This window comes from Phoca vitulina, unplaced genomic scaffold, assembly GCF_004348235.1.
Source record: "Phoca vitulina isolate PV1807 unplaced genomic scaffold, GSC_HSeal_1.0 scaffold3, whole genome shotgun sequence".
Lineage (NCBI taxonomy): Eukaryota > Metazoa > Chordata > Mammalia > Carnivora > Phocidae > Phoca > Phoca vitulina.
The window spans coordinates 68,047,489-68,067,585 of NW_022589706.1; the positions used below are offsets into that span (position 1 = coordinate 68,047,489).

Consider the following 20,097-nt stretch of genomic DNA (forward strand, 5'->3'; position numbering starts at 1 on the left):
TATTTCAAAACGTATCCATTTTGATTAAGACATTTGAAGAAATAACACAGTATCTACCATGTGAGTAAGGCCTCTGTGGAAGGTAGCCATTGCGATTAAAGAAGAAAAAGAAATAGGAGTGGGAGGGATGGTAACAAGGAGAAGAAAAGAAAAAGGAGTAGCAAGAAGAAGAGAGGAAGAAAGAAAAGAAATTATTGAAGGTATAGAAAACAAAGGAGAGATATTTTACTTGCCTTTAAGAACATTTGCTATTTTTTTAAAAGCAAGGAACCCTTTCCTCTGAAAAGTATTATATAGAGATATTTGTATACTGCTATATTTTTTGCAAAAAAATTAAATACCTGCAGTTACCTGAATTAAATAGGTATAAACATCTTAACATTTTTAACAGTTAAGAAAAAAAACTAGGTGAGCTCTGTCTCTCAAAAATGTAAGGGTACTAATACTACTCTATGAGTTTTACAGAGTATTGAGTGGAAGAATGTTCAGGGACATAAATTCATGCAGATTGTTGAGGCATAACTTGCTATTGCCCTAAAGATGTAAAACCACTCTCTTTTTAAATTTATTTTAGTTAATGAACATATATTTAATATGATAGCACATTCTATATGCTTTAGCACATATGTTTCCCTTAAATTTTTTTTCAAGTAGTTAATCAGTGAGGCTCTAGGCATACTTTTTCTAGAACACTGAACATTAACACAGTGAATGTGTGTTCACATTCACAGAATGTGCCTTCATTAGAAGGAAAATACCAAATTGAACGGATAACATAAAAATCACAGTCTCATGCTCTGACTTGGAAAAGCAGGTGAGTCATGTTATTGCAAATAATGCAGTATTAATCTGGACATTATAATTACAAGGAAAACATTACTTTTTATAGGTAATCTAATCCTATAGCTATATGATCTGATATTTCTAAAAGATCTAAGTTAATGTATAATCCTTAGAATTTTAGCTATGAATTATTTTTAGGCAGATCCTCATTGTTTACAGCCAATGCTTATATGTGTTTATATCTATAAGATACGGACTTTTAGATATTTTATAACTTTGCATCTAAATTTCAAAAAGTCCAATCATCTATCTTTCATTAGCTAGATCTTTAGGAAAAGAAATTTCCTGAGTGTGTACTTGCTCTAAGCAGTTAGTAACACCCTGACCTATATTTTGAGGCTGTCATTTATGCAGGATATAAAAATAGAACTGCCTCAAAAAATTTATGACATATAAAAATATTGAGTGAAATATGCATATTAGCATAACCATTTAAGTTCAGGAAGACTCTCTTGATTCAATTTAAACTTGTGATTGTTCTTCCAGTCTATTTCTAATTGGTGTCTTCCCTAAGTAGTAGCCACAGGGTATGCACCAAACACAGAACTGAAACAACTTTTCCAACACACAGTGCTCTTATAATTTTTCATTTTTATGGTTCTCAGTGTGTCCACTGTGTTATTTCTCATGAACAGAGATTCTCAAATATATAGGTGGCCTAAGTATTTTCCATTATGTCCATGTGAATCTAGAAAAACATTTAAGACTTATGAGTTAGCAATCTCATCTTATTTCAACTATAAAAATAAAAAAAATAAAATGTGTAGATTAAAAATAGTTTCATATATAGAATTATTGAATCATATTGAAATTAACATAATACCATGTTAGTTATAATTGAATAAAAATAGTTTTATAAATTTAATGTTTAGTAAAATAATATTCCCTAGCCCAAGATTATTTGAATACTAAAAATCAACAAATATTTATTAAACTCAAAGAATGAAATAATATTTTGTTGTCACTTATCTAACAAAGTTTATATAGTCAAGCATGATATATATTTTAGAACTCAAGCCAGATATAACATCTGATAAAAATCCTTCCCTGACAACTTATCCCTTAAGTTTGGGTTATTTATACCTATAGTATATAATTTTTAAAATTCTGTCTTGCCTTTATTGTAGCCCTCATCACACAGCTTAGTAATTATCTCTTTATTTTTCATCTTTCCTATTAGATTATCAGCTGTCTGGACTATATCTTTTACTTCTCTATCTCCATAGTTTAACACTCTGCCTAGCATATTGCCAATGCTTAACTAAAATTTGTGAACATTTATTATTCACCTTTGTATCTAGCTCCTGGCACATAGTAGACACTCAATAAATATTTGTGGACTGAATGAATAAATGAATGAATGCCATCTGCTTTTAGAATCACCGTGAAGACACATTTCGCAATTACCACATGCCTCATAAATCCTGAAATTAGAAAAAATACATAAAAACTTTTGTAAAAGTTTATACAAAATGGCAAGAATTTGCTTGTTTTTCAGAAAAGTCAGTGAAGATAGTGTTGAAACCCTCTTATCCCCTTGTTGCACTTCTTGTATGTGCCTCTATCATTGAATATATGGTCTTGTGCTTTATTCAGTGATTCATTATTCATTTAGGAGATACTATTGAGGTTCCTATATACAAGGCACTCCTCTAGGCACAGGGGTGGGTACAGAAATATCCCTGTCCTCATTATCTTTTATATTAGTGGGAAAACAGACAATAAACAAGAATAAATATTTAAAATATACACTTTTATTTTTTAAGATTTTATTTATTTATTTTTGATATATAGAGAGAGCATAAACACAAGCAGGCTGAGCAGGGAGCCCGATGTAGGACTTGATCCCAGGACCTCAGGATCATGACCTGAGCTAAAGGCAGATGCTTAACTGACTGAGCCACCCAGGTGCCCCTATACACTGTTTTAGATAGAGATAAGTGCTAAGGAAAAATAAAACAAGTAAGGGGGCTCAGAAGTAGATGCGAGCATGTGTGTGTGGTGGAATTACTGTTTTAGATACAATAGCCAGCGATGGCTTCACTGAAGTGACATTTGAGCAAAGTCTGAAAGAAAGTAAGAAGGGACTCCTGCATGTATCCAGGAATTAAATTCACAGAGGGAAATGCAACAGCAAATAGTGGTGATGTGGGAGGGGAATTATGAAATGCAGGGCCTGTAGACCTTTCTAACAACTTTTACTCTCAATGGGGTAAAATGCCATCGGAGAATTTTGAACAGAAGAGTGGCATGATCTGACTTAGATTTTACCATGATAATGTTGCTTACTGTGTTGATAATATTACTGTGAGGGACAAAGGGAGATGTAGATTTAGAATGCTATCACAATAACCCAGGTGAAACACGATGGTGGCTTAAACTGGGTCATAGCAGTGGAAGTTTGGAGAAATGGTTGAATACTTTATATAATGTGAAGATAATGCCAACAGGATGTGCTGACACATTAGCTGTGCATTGTAAAAGAAAAAGAGAAACAAAGAATGACCCAAAGACCTATAACACAAACAACCAGAAGAATAGAGTGGACATTGAGATAGGGAAGACTACGTACAGAACAAGTGTTGAGAGGAATCCAGAAGGCTTTGTATATGTTAAGCTTGAGATGTTTCTATGTAGAAGCAGGAATGCCAAGTGGGCAGGTAGACATGAATTAGGAGTTCAGGGCTGGATATAGAAACTTGGATGTCATCAGCATTCTGATGGCACCAAAACTCCAAGTCTAAATGAGCTCACCAAAAGAGTGGGTATAAATAGAAAACAGAAGTTTAAGTCTTGAGTCTTGGAACACTCCAGATGTAGAGGTCATGGGGGTAAGCTGAATCCAGCAGAGGAGACTGAAAATGGATAGGGAAAGAGTTTGGAATAAAAACAGGGGACTGTGGTGTCCCAGAAGCCAAATGGAAGAAATGTTTTAAATAGGAGGAAATCATTAAAATTATGTTAATTTATGACTTAATCATCTTTGACTCTTTTCTTTCCTCACCATCCACATCTAATCCTCAGTAGTCTTTTGATTCTTTCTACAAAATACATCCTTGTAAGTATGTGTTTCATCAGAGAAGCAGAAGTAATATGAGTAATATGGACTAAGGGATTTATTATGGGGATTAGATCTTATGCAGTTGTGGGAGCTGAAAAGTCTACGGAAGTCCATTGCCACTGCATTTTTTAAGTCACTGAGAGCAACAGAACTGGGAAGAAAAGCTGTGTGGATGGGGAGTTGGCTGGGACAAAGTAGAATCCTCAAGATAAATTTGACTTCCAAAAGACAGTCTCTACTTACATCTGTCTCTCACCACTCCAACCTCAACATTACATGTCATATGCAGATAGTGACATGGAGAAGGACCCTCCACAATGGAGCTTTCTTTCTTTTTTTTTTTTTTTTTAAAGATTTTATTTATTTATTTGAGAGAGAGAGAATGAGAGACAGAAAGCACATGAGAGGGGGGAGGGTCAGAGGGAGAAGCAGACTCCCCGCCGAGCAGGGAGCCCGACGTGGGACTTGATCCAGGGACTCCAGGATCATGACCTGAGCTGAAGGCAGTTGCTTAACCAACTGAGCCACCCAGGCGCCCCACAATGGAGCTTTCTATACGAAAGATGTTCAAAGACGAAAGACTTTCAATAGTTTGGAGGAAAATAAAGACTCTTGAAGGAATAATGAACAAGAAGCCTTCTCCATTACATATAATTTTCAAGAAATGATAGAGAGTAAATCATCAGTCATATGTACCATCCCTTTTCTCCCTTGAGCACACATAAATATTTTGCTTCAACTGGGCACTGGGAATATAATGAGGAATAAAACAGTCATGAGCCCACCATTGGCTTATAGTCTACTGGGAGAACTTTCTCTGGTTGGGAGAAGAAGACAAAGTTAAAGATTTGAAGCATGAGAAAGATTCAAAGCTGCTGTTACTGGCTTGAAGGAGAAAGCAGCCATGTGTCAAGGAAACAGAGACCTTTGTACTGCAACTATAAGATCTGAATTTTGCCAACAACTAGAAAGAGTTGGAAGCTGATTTGTACCCCAGATCCTCCAGATAAGAACTCAGCCTGGTTAACACCTTGATTTCAGGCTTGTGATACTGAACAGAATTAGCCACATCTTGCAAGAATCTGACCCACAGAACTGTGATCTAATAAACTGAATTTTGTTTTAAGCCACTATGTAGCAAATTCATTATGCAGCAGTAAAAAAATGACTACAGCCTGTCTTTGCTCCACATGGCTGGCTGGAGTGGTTAGATTTGAAGCTGGAGGGTCTACTTCCAAGATGGCTTACTTATGTGGCTTACAAATTGGTACTGGGTGCCTGTGGAGTCTGTCAGATGGTGCCGAGGGCTGGAGGCATCAGTTCTTTTCCATGTGGGTCTTTACATAGTCTCTATAGCAAGTGATTAGGTTCCAAGAGCAATTGTCTCAAGAGAACAAGGAGAAAGTGAATGGCAATTTTATGACTTACCATAGGAAATTATATAACATTATTTTTACCATACTCTATTGGTGAAACCTACTCAGGTTCAAGGAGAAGGGACATAATTCTTACCACTCAGAATGGTTTCAACATCTCATTGTAAGAAGTACATATGGGATAGGACATTTTGTGACAGCCATACTTGAAACAATTACATGCTGATTTAATAACCTACTCCTATCCCAATACTCATCTTGTTGGTTAAAATGTTAACATTTGGAGGAAAAGTTGGAAGTGAAGACAGTGCAAAATAAAGCATTGTTATACCCCAAGTAGTAGGTTTAGGATGTGAATGGGTTTGGATATACAATACACATGCACATAATAAATCCCATAATGACAAAGGTCAAGAATACTTGCTATCTTTAACATTAACTTAAATTTCTAGAAAACATCCAAGATGTTGAAGATGGGGACTGAAAATTCATCTCATTTAGGTTTATTTTTTTCCAGAAAATGAATAAAATTCAATATTGTTTTTATTTACATAATATAATGGTAAGTAAGTATTACAAAGCAATAAAATTAGTCCTAAGCAGATCTAGACTGCATAAAAACATACAAATTATTTCTCTTCATCTTCTACATTTGGATGATTAAAAATAATTGAATCTCATTACTGAGTGAACCAGACATAAGGAAAAAAACACTTTAATTCACGATAGCAGGTGCAGTTATTACTGAAGTAAAAGTTTTGGTCAAACAATGTATAGATTTGGCAAAATAAAAATGACTTTCATTTTGCCTAATTCCATATGTCTAGAACTTCACAATATAAGAGTAGCTTTATACAAATGACAAAAACTAGGAAATGCATTTTTCACATTTTAATTACAATTCACATGTCTGTATCTCCTGCTGTGATGTTTTGTTAAAGAGAGATCTCATTTGTGAAACTGCCAGTACAGAAACTGACAGATGGTAAGACCAGTTTCCAACCTGCTTAAATACTGGTATAACATGGTTTAGATTATTTTATTTGCATTGTCTGTTTTTACTATATACCGAAGTAGTACAAAAGTACTATTACAGCTTTGTTACAGTTCTTCTATTATTATTATTATTAGGTTATTTATATGATTTATAGATTTATTGTTACAGTTTCAGATTTTATCAACACACTATTTTTAGAGATGATTTAACTGATTATTTTTCTAAAAAAAAGTGTAAGGTTCTATTTCTTTTAGTGAAATTCCAACAAACACATAGATGCCTGGGGATAATCATAATAAAACAATTCAAAAGTTCAAGAAAAGAATCACTTTCATAGTTGTAACCCATAGAGACATCAACAAATGAACCAATTAATTGGGTTAAATATTTTTTTGTAATATTGCAGTCAGAAAAAAAAGTATTTGAACATGAAAATTACCTCATGTGAAGGTGAGAAATCCCGAAGTCATATTGCAAAAGACCTCATTAATCACATCTGGATGTATCAACAAAAAGAAGGAAATTATGTGAAAGGAAAAGTGCCTACTGGTGAATTTGCTTATAAAAATTCATTGGGTTTTATGTTGATAAACATTATTTTTAATACAGTTTACCTCCCTTTTTTAAAAAATAGAGGCATAAATTCAGAGAACATTAATGTTGATGTCAGTTCTTGCCTCCTGTGACAACTTCAACTTTTTTCAGCTTTCTATTTTTTCTTTTTAAATGATTTTATTTATTCATTTGAAAGGGAGAGAGACAGAGAGAGCACAAGCAGGGGGGAGAGGCAGAGGCAGAGAGAGAAACAGGCTCCCCGCTGAGCTGGGAGCCGTTGTGGGGCTCGATCCCAGGACCTGGAGATCATGAACTGAGCTGAAGGCAGACGCTTAACTATCTGAGCCACCCAGGTGCCCCTTTTTTCAGCTTTCTAAACTGGATAGTCTCCCCTGGAAAGTCAGGACTACCTCAGTTGCTGGGAAAGTGATGCCTCTCCACACCCTCGGCTTACCATCTCTCAGACCATTAAAAGGGCTTAGAATTGGTTCACTTTGTAAACCTGGGAAATGGTAGCCCAGTGACAAGGACAGTGGGTGGCATACATTCACCTGAGTAGTCTTGCTATCACGTTTGCCTGTGGAATGGATCCTTGATGTCTGTGTAGTTCAAAGATCAAAGACAGCTCATTCAGTGAGTATTATAACCCATTCATCTGGGCTTAGCTTTTGCCAAGGATTCTTTTCTGAAATCCTGGTCAGTTGACCTGGCTGGCCTTTTAGTTTCCTTCACAGAGCAATAACATGAACAGACCCTGCGGTTCTGGTACCGGGCAGGATTTCTGCTGCAAAAAGACAATTTACCAGGTAATGCGTCACCATTACCAGATTTCTGAAAGATAATTCTATTTAAATTTTTGTCTACTGTGCTCTGTCTACCTGGAGGTTGCCCCAACTAATACCATATTAAAATTGAGTTTTTTCCTGTGCTTCCTGGACCCTTAACTACAATTGGGTCAATCCTTCTGTCTTCTATCGTACACTTCTCATCAGTCCTTGATCTTGAACCAAGTGCAAGTTTCAGCTTTAATCTCCATTAAAAGCTTCTTGCTCTACGGTACTTATAATGCCACTTTCATGTTACAACACTATCACAAAAGGATAATTTACCTTTTAGCAATATGAGAGAAATTCAGAATGTTAATAACAAATTTGCACTTAATTCTTTTTTCTTTTATTTTATCCTATTAGGCTAAAGCAAGAAGTGGCCTTTACCTAACTTTCTTCATAAAGACTGGATAATTATGATAGGGTATGACATAAATCAAAGGGTGATAAAATAGCTAGGACAGCAAAAAGGAAATGCAAGTTTTAAATTTATGTTCTGATACTTCATCTATATATTGCTTGCAAATATTTTAAAGTTAATTCACTTTCTAAAACATCTTATACATTTCATTATAGTAATAGCATTGTAAAGAAAAATTATCTCCTTACCTTCCCTAGACACTAATTTCACTTTTTAGGTACCACTACTGAAGGATTTCTAATTTGGCTCATCACTTCATTCAGTGGGAATTCAGTGCACATAAGGGGCACATATGTAATTGGCAACCTAATTTTTCTGCTTTCATCAAATGGTGCAATGCCAAATCTTCATTGAACTTGCCAGTTATATGCACTTGGGAACCAAACAGCAGCAAGCATAAGAGATGAAAATGAACAAATTGGAAAGAGTCATTAACTTTCTGTTTTCCTATCACAACAAAAACTGTATCATTGAAAGTGTAGCAAAGTGGGAAATTCTACTTGAAACATTAAATCATCTTGAAAGAGAATAATTCATTTACTTCTGAAATGTTGTTCATTAGAATTTATAAATGCGGTTCCCAGTGCAGATTTTTTTTTTTTCAAAAAAAACAAAACAAAACAAAATAGTTAAATGAATCAACTTTTCAGAAGTGTTTTAGGTTGTATATTTTCATATGTCTTTCTGGTGTAGTGTATATGAATTCTAGACTTTATGTTGGGAGCAAAATTGTTAGAAAATTAAGCGAGAAATGTTGGCTTATTTAATACCTTAATGAATAAAGGCAATTGACAGATTGTCATGGTTCTCACTAATTATGAATGCAATTGAGAGTGTGAAAATTACAATCAGTTGTGGTTACCAAAAATGCCCTTGAAATATCTGGTCTAATGTATAATTTTAAAGTATGCACTATAGAATCATTATTAAATTATCATTATTGATGACAATTTATTAAATAGAGACCTGGGACAAAACACCAGAAACTTGCCCAATATTATTGAGCATTGTTCTTAAAGGGGGAAATAACTTTTTTTTTAAATGTCTATTTGCATCTTTTACAAAACCCACATATTTACTGGCAGAGTGCAAATTTTCAGATCAGGAATATCTCTTCTACAGAATTTTCTTTTGTGGTGATAGCAGGATTCCTTTAGTAAGGACTTTGGAGAAAAGTTTCCTAACATTTTTCATCTATAAGTCCAACTACTTAAGATTTTTAAATCCTTGCCTAACTTTAAAAAATAAATATTTTGTAATCCCTTCTTATACTGGAAAAAGTAGGAGGGAGATGGAAGGAAAATACCACAGGATTATGGATCAGCTTATTTCATAATTATCTAAAAGCTAAAGAAACTGTTAAGACTTTCGACTAAACCAGGTGTTCTGAATGGGAGTAGAGTACGTTGAGCTCCAATTGCATAGATTAACCTGTATGTGACCTAACGTTAACTACCTACCTTCCCCAAATATGACTCCTGGTCTGTAAAATTGAAGAAATTATAATAGCTTTTTTTCAAAGGACATGTACATGTTAAATCCCAACATCCTTTGTTAGTACATGTATTTTTCAATGCTTAATCAAAGGAGCTAAAATGTCCTGTATTTATATGTTATTGATATATTTGTCCACTGGTCCCAGCCTTGCTGCCTTTTCTTGATTATATGCTTAAGCCACTTTTAATGTACTTTAACAGACTCTAAACTCTTTGTATGAGGCATGAAGAAACTAGGGGAAAGGAAAATCAGAGTGAAAACGGTAACATGGAGAATACATAATGGGTAAGCATTTGAAAAAAACAAAAAACGTGTGGACATAGCAATGGCCATGAACTACTAATAAGGAGAGACTAGTTATCAACCTTTCCACCTCCACCCCCCGCAGCTTCTGAAATGTTCTTAACTTTCTTTTGTCACATTTATGAAAAAAAGAATTTTCCATAGCTGTCACCCCAAATCAGGGCTGTATCCATGCCAAAATACACATCAACCACTAATATTCAAAAAGCACACGTTGCTTTTACACCCAATACATTCACATTTCAGCAGATTGTGGCCAGTTAGATTATTTAGATTCCTAGAAACTGTTTCTCAACACAGTAGTGCACCAGATCACAAAGTGCGCATCAGGCTAGTTAGGGAGGTGATGTCAGGCGTAGGAACTTAACACTGGAGATGAATTATCTATCTAGAAATGGTCCGACATGGCACCAGAATGGGTTAAAAAATGTCCCCCCCCCCCGCCCCCGCCACAGTTAAATGCAGTCCATCTGCTGTATTGCCTGCTAGGCATAAATATATTGGAGTGTATATAAAGAAGGGGATGGATGGGAAAAAGTTTAGGACCCAGTGCAAACCTGAAAGGAAATGAAGCAATACAATGGGAGAGAGAATCAGGACAAATAAATCAGGTAAGCAATAGCACCATGCATCTGAAGTCTTCCCCATCTCTAAGCTGCAACATTTTCTTCAGGGGCCATCAGTCAAATGATATCAAAATGGTAGCTGGTTCTGTTTGTAATTACCATGTGGTCGAGGACCTTAGGTGTAGGAACACAAGTTCCACTCCAGGTCACAGTCCTAATGCTTCTATTATCCTAAAGAAGAACTGATTGCTGTAAATGGTTCCTGGGAAGTGTGACTTGGTTAGAGGAAAGAAGCCAGTTTTCTTTCCTTGCTGCCATGGAGGGAAGAGACATGTTAGTATATGAACAGGTTGGGTGAGAAGGAAAAAGGGGTAAAGAACCTCACAGTTTCCTCGCTGAGAAGTGTAAGAGAAAGAAGGTAACATTGGTGGTTTGGAGAGAAAAGATACAGTGCATTTTCAGCATCCCCGAGGTCTCTTCGCACTGCTTTAGACTCCCCCTCTTCTGTTTTGAACTACCAAAGCACTTGGACTCCACACACGCACAAGGATGGCCTAGGGGAAAGCCAAGTCAGCGCGGTCGGAAACGGCTTCCCTTGAAATGAAAACTCAGCAACGGGCCAGCCCTGGGTGTGCGCGCGTTAATGTATGAGTATGCGCGCGTGGTAACCAGCAGACGCAGTTGGCTGGGCGCCGCCCTCGAAGCCTCCCCCCTCCCCCCGCTCAGTAACTCTCCCCCCACCCCACTCCCTATAAAGGCCGCGCTCGCCGCCGCCCTCTTCACAGTCGGGGAGCGCGGCCTGCCGTGGAGGTGGACCCGGCGCTCCTCACACAGTCACACTCCGCGCACTCACATACTTGGAAGCGCCTCCCCACGTCCCTCCCCTGCCCTCCTCTTGCTCTGCTCTTCTCTCTCTCACCACAAATAGTCGCCGACCGACTGCCAATCCGTGTCTCTCTCTCTCTCCCTCTCTCTCAACAACATGACTGACTGGGAAGCGGTGGCTCAGGCAGAGCCGCTCTGCTGGCGCAGGCAGGAGGAGAAGGAGGATTATTAAAAAACGCAGCTCGACTCTGTGCAACTGGGAGTGGAGAAAAGGAGCCCAACAGCCGAGAAGGGGAGGGAGGGCAGAGGAAGGGACCAGGAAAGACACCCCCGTGCCCCGAAGACATAAATTTCTGAGTGCCCGGGAGGAGCCTTAACAAGCGGCGCGGAGCCCTTCAAGGTAGTAACGCCCCCGGTGCCCCCGCGCCCGGAGGGTCGCGCGTTGCGTCGCCGCTGCGCCGGGGCCAGACCCCGGCGGACGAGGGGTGACTGCCCGGCAGGTGACCGCGCCGTGCCCGGGTCGCCCTGGAGCAGCCCCCGCCCAGGCCCGGGGCGCCAGCAGCGGGCCCGGCGTGCGCCGCGCGGAGACCTGGCCTTGCAGGCAGGGTGGGCGGGGGGACGGGCCCGCTCGCTGCCGGCCCGCGACTCCCCGCGCGCGGCGTGGCCTTTTCCTCCGCGCTCCTGAGCGCTCTGCTCCCGGTGGCCGCGGCCGCAGCTCCAGGGCGAAGCGGAGCGTGGCCGGCCGGAGGCAAGAGTTGGCGCAGGTTCCGGGCCGCTCCCCTCCCTCACCGCTCGTGTCCCGCAGGTAGGGGCAGTCGGCCAGCGCTGGCGCCCGGCGCTGCGGGCGCCGGGGCGGGGGCGGCGACGAGGAGGCGGAAGGGGGGGCGGGGAGCCCGGGGCTCCCGGTGGAGCTGCGGTGCCCGAGCCGGGACCGCCTCTTGCGTCTGCCTGCTTGTCCTCAGGCGCTAGCTTCCTGGATTGGAGGCGAGACCCTCCCCAGCGGCGGCAGGAACGGCAGCGACTTAGTGTGAACAAATTGCTTTGTGGTGGCGCGTCAAGGGCTCCAGGGAGGGGTGTGTGTGTATGTGTGTGTGTGTGCACGCTCATTCGTGTGCGTTCGCGCTCATGACTAATCAATGCTTTGGCTCACCTGAAAAGATAATCAGCCTTGAGGTGAAACCCTGGGGCCCCCTCAGCTTTTGGCTTGTGTCCCAGGGACTCGTACAGGCGGTGCCATCAAGGGGTAGGGTTGCGCGAAGGGGTGACGGAGGGATTTGTGAATGGTGCTTCTCTGCGCGTGGAGGCTGAGCTTGCTGATGTAAAGGAGGAGGTATCCAGAGTGAGAAGAAAGGCTATTTATGGCAAAGAGTTGTGAAATTTCTCGGGGTTTCCTTCAGTGTATACTGAGCTTCTCTCTCTCTCTCTCCCTCCCCCTCTCTCCCTCCCTCTCTGTCTCTCCCTCCCTCTCTCCTTCTCGTCTTCCCTCTTTAATTTCTCTCTTCCTCTCTCCCATTTCTCCACTTCTTTCTCAGAATTAGAAGCAATTCTGCTTTTTTCTCCCTCTCTCGTGGGATCTGGAATATGCAATGAAGTCAGAAAGCACTTGTCTTTTTACAGGTAGGAAAAAATGTTTCTTAGAAGGCACTGATCTCTTGCCTTTTAATGTTTTTATGTACTTGTTCTCCACTTCTCTTACCTCTTAAGGCCATCAATAGGACCCACAAGACACAAAGTACCTACTTGGTTTCAGTAGCTTTCATTTTTCATATTTTACAGTTGAATACCTTCCCACTGAAATGTAACACATATTCTCCCATCTCTACCCCCAAGAAAGGCTGTTAAAAATAATGCACACACGTTTTACTGTAAAGCTGGTTTTATTAAAAGCCTTGGGGAGGAAAGAGAAGCAAGATACCTAGGTGAGTTTATATTGATTACTACTAATTAAGAACTATTAAGGAAAGACCTAAAATACTGTTAATCTAGGCTGCAACACAGTTTCTTTCGGTTTCTTTTTCTGTTTGCTTTATAACAGGTACAAATTCCGAAAGACATAACTTGAAGCTTAGAGATGACTTGGGACAGTGTCTACCAATTATGCTTTAGCAAATTTGTTCTTAGAAGTAGTAACCTAAGACTGGGTTGTGACTGAGAGAGTAGGACAGGATCTTTATTATTTTAAATTGGAATGTCTCGAAGGGCCTGCCAAGCACAATGTTTTTAAAAACGTTGAAATTCAACCACCCCTTCATTAATTTCACAGAGAAGAAAGAGAAGTGGTCAACCTATTGTCAGAGTGATTTGTCTTCATTTGATATTAATTTAGGAGCTCAGTACTTTGATCAAAACATGTCAATTGTTGGTTGTTGTTTTTGTTTTCAGTGTGGAAGTAGCTTTCCTTAACCGTCCTGTTCATTTTGAGACAAAGTAGAGTTAAGGATTTGTTATTCTGATTTAGTTAGATTCATATTGGTTTAAAATACAGTTTCCTAGTGCCTGGCTGGCTCAGAGTAGAGCATGTGACTTTTGATTTCGGGTGGTGAGTTCCAGACCCATGGTGGGTGTAGAGATTACTTAAGAAAATAAGATACACTTTCAACATAGGAGCATGTGTAGTTTTATATTTTACGTTAGGACTTAGGCTGAGACCCCCACTCAGGTTTGCTACCTTAACTTTCCTGAATCATTGGGATGTAGATATAATGGGGAATTTAAAAATGTACTTGATGAATTGTATTACTACAATCATTAAGAAGTCATATCTACGAATATTTTGTTCTTTGACACGGTCAGAGAATCAGTAACTGTTTACTACTTTAAAATATGTATTATTTATACTATAGAATATTAATTTACATCAAACTCAGTAGAAAATGAAAAACTTTTTTTTATTGTTATTCAACTCTTCATTGCATTTTATTACTCAACATAGTACTCATAATAAAGGGCCTGTCATGTGCCATGTACTATCTAGGCATTGTGGAGGAACGTTAAGACTTCTTGCTCCCTGCCCTTCAGGAGCTTACCCTCCAATTGGGACAAATCTGATGCACGTGCTTGAACAGAGTTAACAACCCATCACAATAAGAGATTGCATATCTAACAAGGACTGCAGGAATTCAGAGCATAACAATAACATTTCATACTGAGTTTTGTCTGAAAGGCTTCAGGGGTAGGTAAGACTTGCTTGGTCTTGATCTTAAAGGATAAATAGGATTAATGGCTTGTGGATAAACTATGAGGTATAAGATGCAAGTCTCCTGGAATTATAGAAAAGAATAAAAGATATAAGGGGAAATAAGCTTGTTTGAAATAGATTTAGATATTGCAGAGCAGTTGAATTTGTTGTGGAAAGGGCAGGGTGAATTGGTTTTTGATGTACAAACATTCTGTATACTCTATTTTTGAAATTAATTGAATTTCTGTGCCTAAGATTACAAATCTTTGATTTTATATTGCCTTTTAGTGAACAAAATGCTCAAAATATATTTGTAGAGGATACTTACTCAAAATGTTTAAAAATACCATATAACACGAAAGTGTTGTACTTGGTATTAGTATCAAAGATGGTAGGGATAACCTCTTTATATTGAGGTGTTTGAGGTACATCCTTAACCAACTCTCCTTAGATTTGCTCTAAAGGAAAATAGAATGAGATATGTAAAAGAATAGCTATATTAATAGCCAGCATTCACTGAATGCTTTATATTTATTCTTTATATAAAATGTATAATCCATTAAATAACTTTTTCTGTAATATTTTTAAGGTATTAGAATGCACACACATAATAGTTAATATATCTTTACATTATTTTTCATGAATATAGAACTAGGATGCAGGACTCATGGGGAATAATTTTTAGAATTGTAGTGATTTTAAAGATTTTTTAGACTATCTTCTGGTAAAATAGATGGTATTAACAATAAGAGCATGTCCTGTCTCTAAGCATTCCAAACTTAGTTGTTTTTTCTTTGTATATATGTTTGTTTTTGTAGAAACATAAAACTGTTTAAAATGAATTTCTTCATTTTAAGAACACAAGAGGAAACATCTGAATTGACTTTGAGCCTGTCTTTTCAATATGACACCCTAGAAGTATGTTATGGTGAGAGTAAAGAAATAGTACAAATATTAGGTATGACTTTCAATAGATAACAGAATAGAATTACTTTCAGATTAGGTGGATTAAAAGATTTTCATATATATATTTTGTTGACAATGAATAGATAAGAATTATTACAAAAGTGAAAAGCCTATTAAATCACCAGTTTCATATTCATGTAGGAATGGGATGATTTCCAACATAGTAACAGTACAAACCAGGCTATCTGTTAATTGGTGTCTTTTGAGTTTGGTTTTAGACTATATGTCACAGGTGTATCACTTTGATAATGTAATCTCTCCTACTGTATGACTGACAGCTTCTGCATTATTTCCCTATTGGATAGTGATAAAATCTGTTTGCTTTATATTGAGGACATATACTTCTATCAGAAATATTATCTTCACAATGCAAGAGAGTCAGTTAACAATAAAACATGAAGTCTGAGGTGGGGGAAGCAGTGAGAAAAGATGGGGAAATTGATACAAAACACCCTAATGAACCATTCTTCAGTAAGTAGCTTAAACTAAATATAATATAAAAATATAGAGGTGACCAATCTAAACTGCAGTTGATACAGTACCAAGAGATTGTTATCAGTTCTTATTTTTAAAGGACTGTATTGCATTTTAAGCTGTTTTCATGGAGCTAAATAAAATGGCCGAAAGAAAGAAAGAAAGGTAGGTAGATGGTGGTTGAAATTGTTCACTAGTGTCTGTTGTATGATATTAAATTTTTTAAGAAAGATTTCTGCTTTGATCATTGATGGACACAGTTTGTTTGACCAAATGCCTAGCCCTCTACCTAGATTAATTTAAAATATTGCCTTTGGTTTTGCATATTTACACTGCATTAAACGCTTTTTAAATTTTAATTAAGCTGATTAAAATTTTTGAACACTGTAACTATGTTCTGATACCAATATAAAATTTAAAGGAAACATTAACTTATGGCAAATTCTTTTTTTAAAGTTTTTATTTAAATTCCTGTTAACATACAGTGTAATACTGGTTTCAGTGTACAATTTAGTGATACAGCACTTACATATAACACCTGGTGCTCATCACAATAAGTGCAGACTGTAATTAGTTATTTTTTAAAAACTATGTGAATATCTTGTTTCCCAACAACTTTTCACTGAATGGTTTTGGGATCTATTGATTCTGACCTGAAATAGAACATTTGGGGTTGGGAAGTGGTGATTTTATGATTATTTTTTGCATTTACTGGCTGGCATTCTTCTCTGAAGGAAAGCTTTCCCTCTCGGGTAAGTATAGACCATGGATTTTTTTTTTTTTTTAATTCAGTATTAGTATAGGTTAGATTTTTAAACATTTTTTATTTAAATTCAGTTTAGTTAACATATAGTGTATTATTAGTTTCAGGGGTAGAATTTAGTGATTCATCAGTTGCATATAACACCCAGTGCTCATTACATCAAGTGCCCTCCTTAATTCCCAGCACCCATTTAGCTCCGCCCCCCCACCTTCCCTCCTGCAACACTCAGTTTGCTTCCTATGATTAAGAGTCTCTTATGGTCTGTCTCCCTCTCTGTTTTTATCTTATTTTATTTTTCCTCTCCCTGTGTTCATCTCTTTTGTTTCTTAAATTCCACATATGAGTGAAATCATACGGTATTTGTCTTTCTCTGACTGACTTACTTTGCTGAGCATAATACCCTCTAGTTCCATCCATGTCGTTGAAAATGGCAAGATTACATTTTTTTTGATGGCTGAGTAGTATTCCTTTGTATATATATACCACATCTTCTTTATTCATTCATCTGTTGGACATCTGGGCTGTTTCCATAGTTTGGCTAATGTGGACATTGCTGCTATAAACATTGGGATGCAGGTGCACCTTCTGATCATTACATTTATAATTTTGGGGTATGTACCTAGTAGTGCAATTGCTGGGTCGTAGGGTAGTTCTATTTTTAACTTTTTGAGGAGGCTCTGTACTGTTTTCCAGAGTGGCTGCACCAGCTTGCATTCCCACCAACAACGAAAGAGGGTTCCCCTTTCTCCACATCCTTGTCGAATGGCAAATTTTTAAACCAGACCAGTAGTTCTCAAAATGTGGTTCCCTGAACAGCAGCAGCAGTGAACTCCTTAAAATTCTAATCCCACCACAAACTGAATCAGAAATTCTAGGTTGGGGTCCTCTGTGTGATTCTTACGCACTCTCAAGTTTGCGAACTACTGACCTAGAGTATATTATAGTGAAACTTGAAAGCTGTGTCTTCCGCCTGTTTTGGAGCTAAGTACTTTCTTCAGCTGTTAGAGATGACTAAGGTTTAACTATTTAGATCTGGAAAGTATGACACTCTCCATCAGAAGATTTTCATCTTAACTGTATGTATATATGTATGTATGTATGTATGTATTAGTTTATAACTATTTAAGAAAGGAATTAAATGAGTTTCTAATTCCCGTACCTATATTTGCTGTTGTTTGGGGAAGCAATTTAAAAAGTGTAGAATTTAACTGGACCCTAGAGACCCCAGGCTAGGCCTTATTGGTAGTCATAAAAATATGTACAAAGCTTGACCATTTTCTCTTTTCACATCCTGTAACTCTTTCCGTATCCCTCTCCCTCTCCTCCTTCTCTCCCTCCCTTCCTGCCTCTCTCTCTTTCTCTACCTCAGCCCTCTTCTCTGTTTGAGTTATGGGCTCAATAATCCCTTCCCTGAGGAAACGTTTCTTGGCCTCCTTTGCTATATCAGTTGCCCCATTATATATTGTTTTAGTTCTATATTCCTCTACCTTGCGTACTTACTGCAATTTTAATTTTATGTGTATTTATGTGATTGGTTCAGTATTATATCATCAAAGATTAACACACACTCGATGCCCAGTAAATATTGGTTGAGTAACCCTATGCCATCATCCTAAAGACGTTTTATGTTTTTCCAAAGAAAGATACTTTAAAAAAGATTTTAAAACACAGGGAGTCCTAGGACATACGTAAATACAGGTACTGCTTTCCTTTCTATTTTGCAAATGATGAGATATATTTCATTAACAACAACAATGGCTCTAATGTGCTGAGCATGTCTTACATGATAAGCACTCTATATGTGTTTCTTCTAACATTATAAAGTTGTTTTTGTATATGTTTCAGAAATGAGGAAACTGAGGTTGTGTTCTATGGTCTGCCAAGCTATCTAAACCAAACTTTTTCTTTTTTTTTTTTTTTAAATTACACTGATGCAGAAATTGTGAAACCAGTAGACAGAGAATGTGAAGGAGTGTATCTTCTCTTTATTCCTGATTTAACTCAGGGCTCAGCAGTATCTCTATGCATTGCCTATGCTGTTGCTACCCTCTTCAGTGATGCTGTTGTTGTTTTTCGGGTGATTGAACAAGTGATGGAATTCTTGCAAGGCTGAAGCTCCCTTCTTCTTCTTGTGCTTTTCAACACCGTTATTATTCACCCTCCCTGCCATTCAGTCACAACCCCCATCTGATCAGATTCTCCCAATTAGTTAATAAAAATTTAAGATGTAAACAAGTATAATTTGAAGACTGAGTGTCTTTATGCAGAGAATGTTCAAACATTAGATATTCTCCATATTTGGAGATATACAGCTTATCTTCTGAAAAGGTTGACACAGCTTTGGGTACCTTGTTCAAGCAAGGGAATATGATAACAGGGTAGTATCAACTTAGTTTCTTTTGGCTTTTAATCTTCAAATTATTTATTTAAATGTGGATTTAATCAATGTTCAAGTGTTTGTAGCAAAGAAAATATTTAAAGGCTGATTCTCTAGAAGTCCATGGATAATTAAAGAGTTGAATTTGGCTATTCTGAAGTCCTCTTACGGGACTGTACAAAGTTATATATTTTATAATGTGCTTAAATCAGTAAATAACATGAGTAGATATAGATGCATACCAACAAGAAGAAAAAAAAAATCAGTAGTTTAACTGAGTATTTTACTTACGGCCTATTTTGTAGCTTTTGTCAGAACTTGTTTCTGTTGCTGGAATCATTTAATCGTTAACTGGAGCCTCAGTCTTGCCCTTGATTCAGGACTAATGCTTCTATGTAGTAGGAAGATCGACTGGTTTCTAACTCAACACTTTGGGACTTAGCATCAGCCACTCTTAATGTCCAGCCTAATATTATAACATTTATAGTAATGCTTCTTTCTTATAGCTGAAACTGAGTTCTCACCTAATATTTTTCTGTGCATCTTGATAAATTGCCCAATTGTCACCATTTCTCCCAGCATTTGAGCAAGGACTTTCTTTTGACAGAGCGTACTTTATTTCTTTAAAGACTGGGATCCCAAGTCTAAAACCATTTCATTTCCTGAGTCCTTTTATGTGCCAGCAGATTGTCTCCAAAATATCACTCTTCTGGGTCCCTAAATATCACCAGCTCTTAGAAGTATGCTTCATGTCCAGTACTTACTCTTGGACCTCCATGTTGCCAGCTACTTATGGCACATTGCCATGCTCCCAGATACTCAGGTTGGTTGGACTTCTTGGAAGTATTTATAGCTGGGTCTCTGTAGCACTTCCCAAACTGTAGTGCAAGTCTGTTACGAGGTTCTGACCATCACCAGACCACCTTATTTTGCTACGTGTAATCTTCCTTTACCCGCTGTGTTGCATGATAGAGCACCTCATTCATCATTGATAAGAAACATTTTGTAAATGCTTATTTTGTATAAGTCAGTCTGTTTCAAAAAGAATGTACCTCCTGGGGTTCCTAA

General features: G+C 37.9%; 1 protein-coding gene across 6 annotated transcripts in view; it reads left to right on the top strand.

Moving 5' to 3' along the window:
- Nucleotides 1-11,248: 11,248 nt before the first annotated feature.
- Nucleotides 11,249-20,097, top strand: part of CCSER1 (coiled-coil serine rich protein 1) — a 1,349,277-nt gene continuing 1,340,428 nt past the window's right edge. For 5 of the 6 annotated variants that reach the window (XM_032400829.1, XM_032400826.1, XM_032400831.1 and 2 more), the window contains exons 1-2: nucleotides 11,249-11,671; nucleotides 12,804-12,888. The gene's annotated coding sequence lies outside the window, so the exon portion shown is untranslated. The remainder of the gene's footprint in view (nucleotides 11,672-12,803; nucleotides 12,889-20,097) is intronic. The other variant, XM_032400827.1, reaches the window with a different exon arrangement.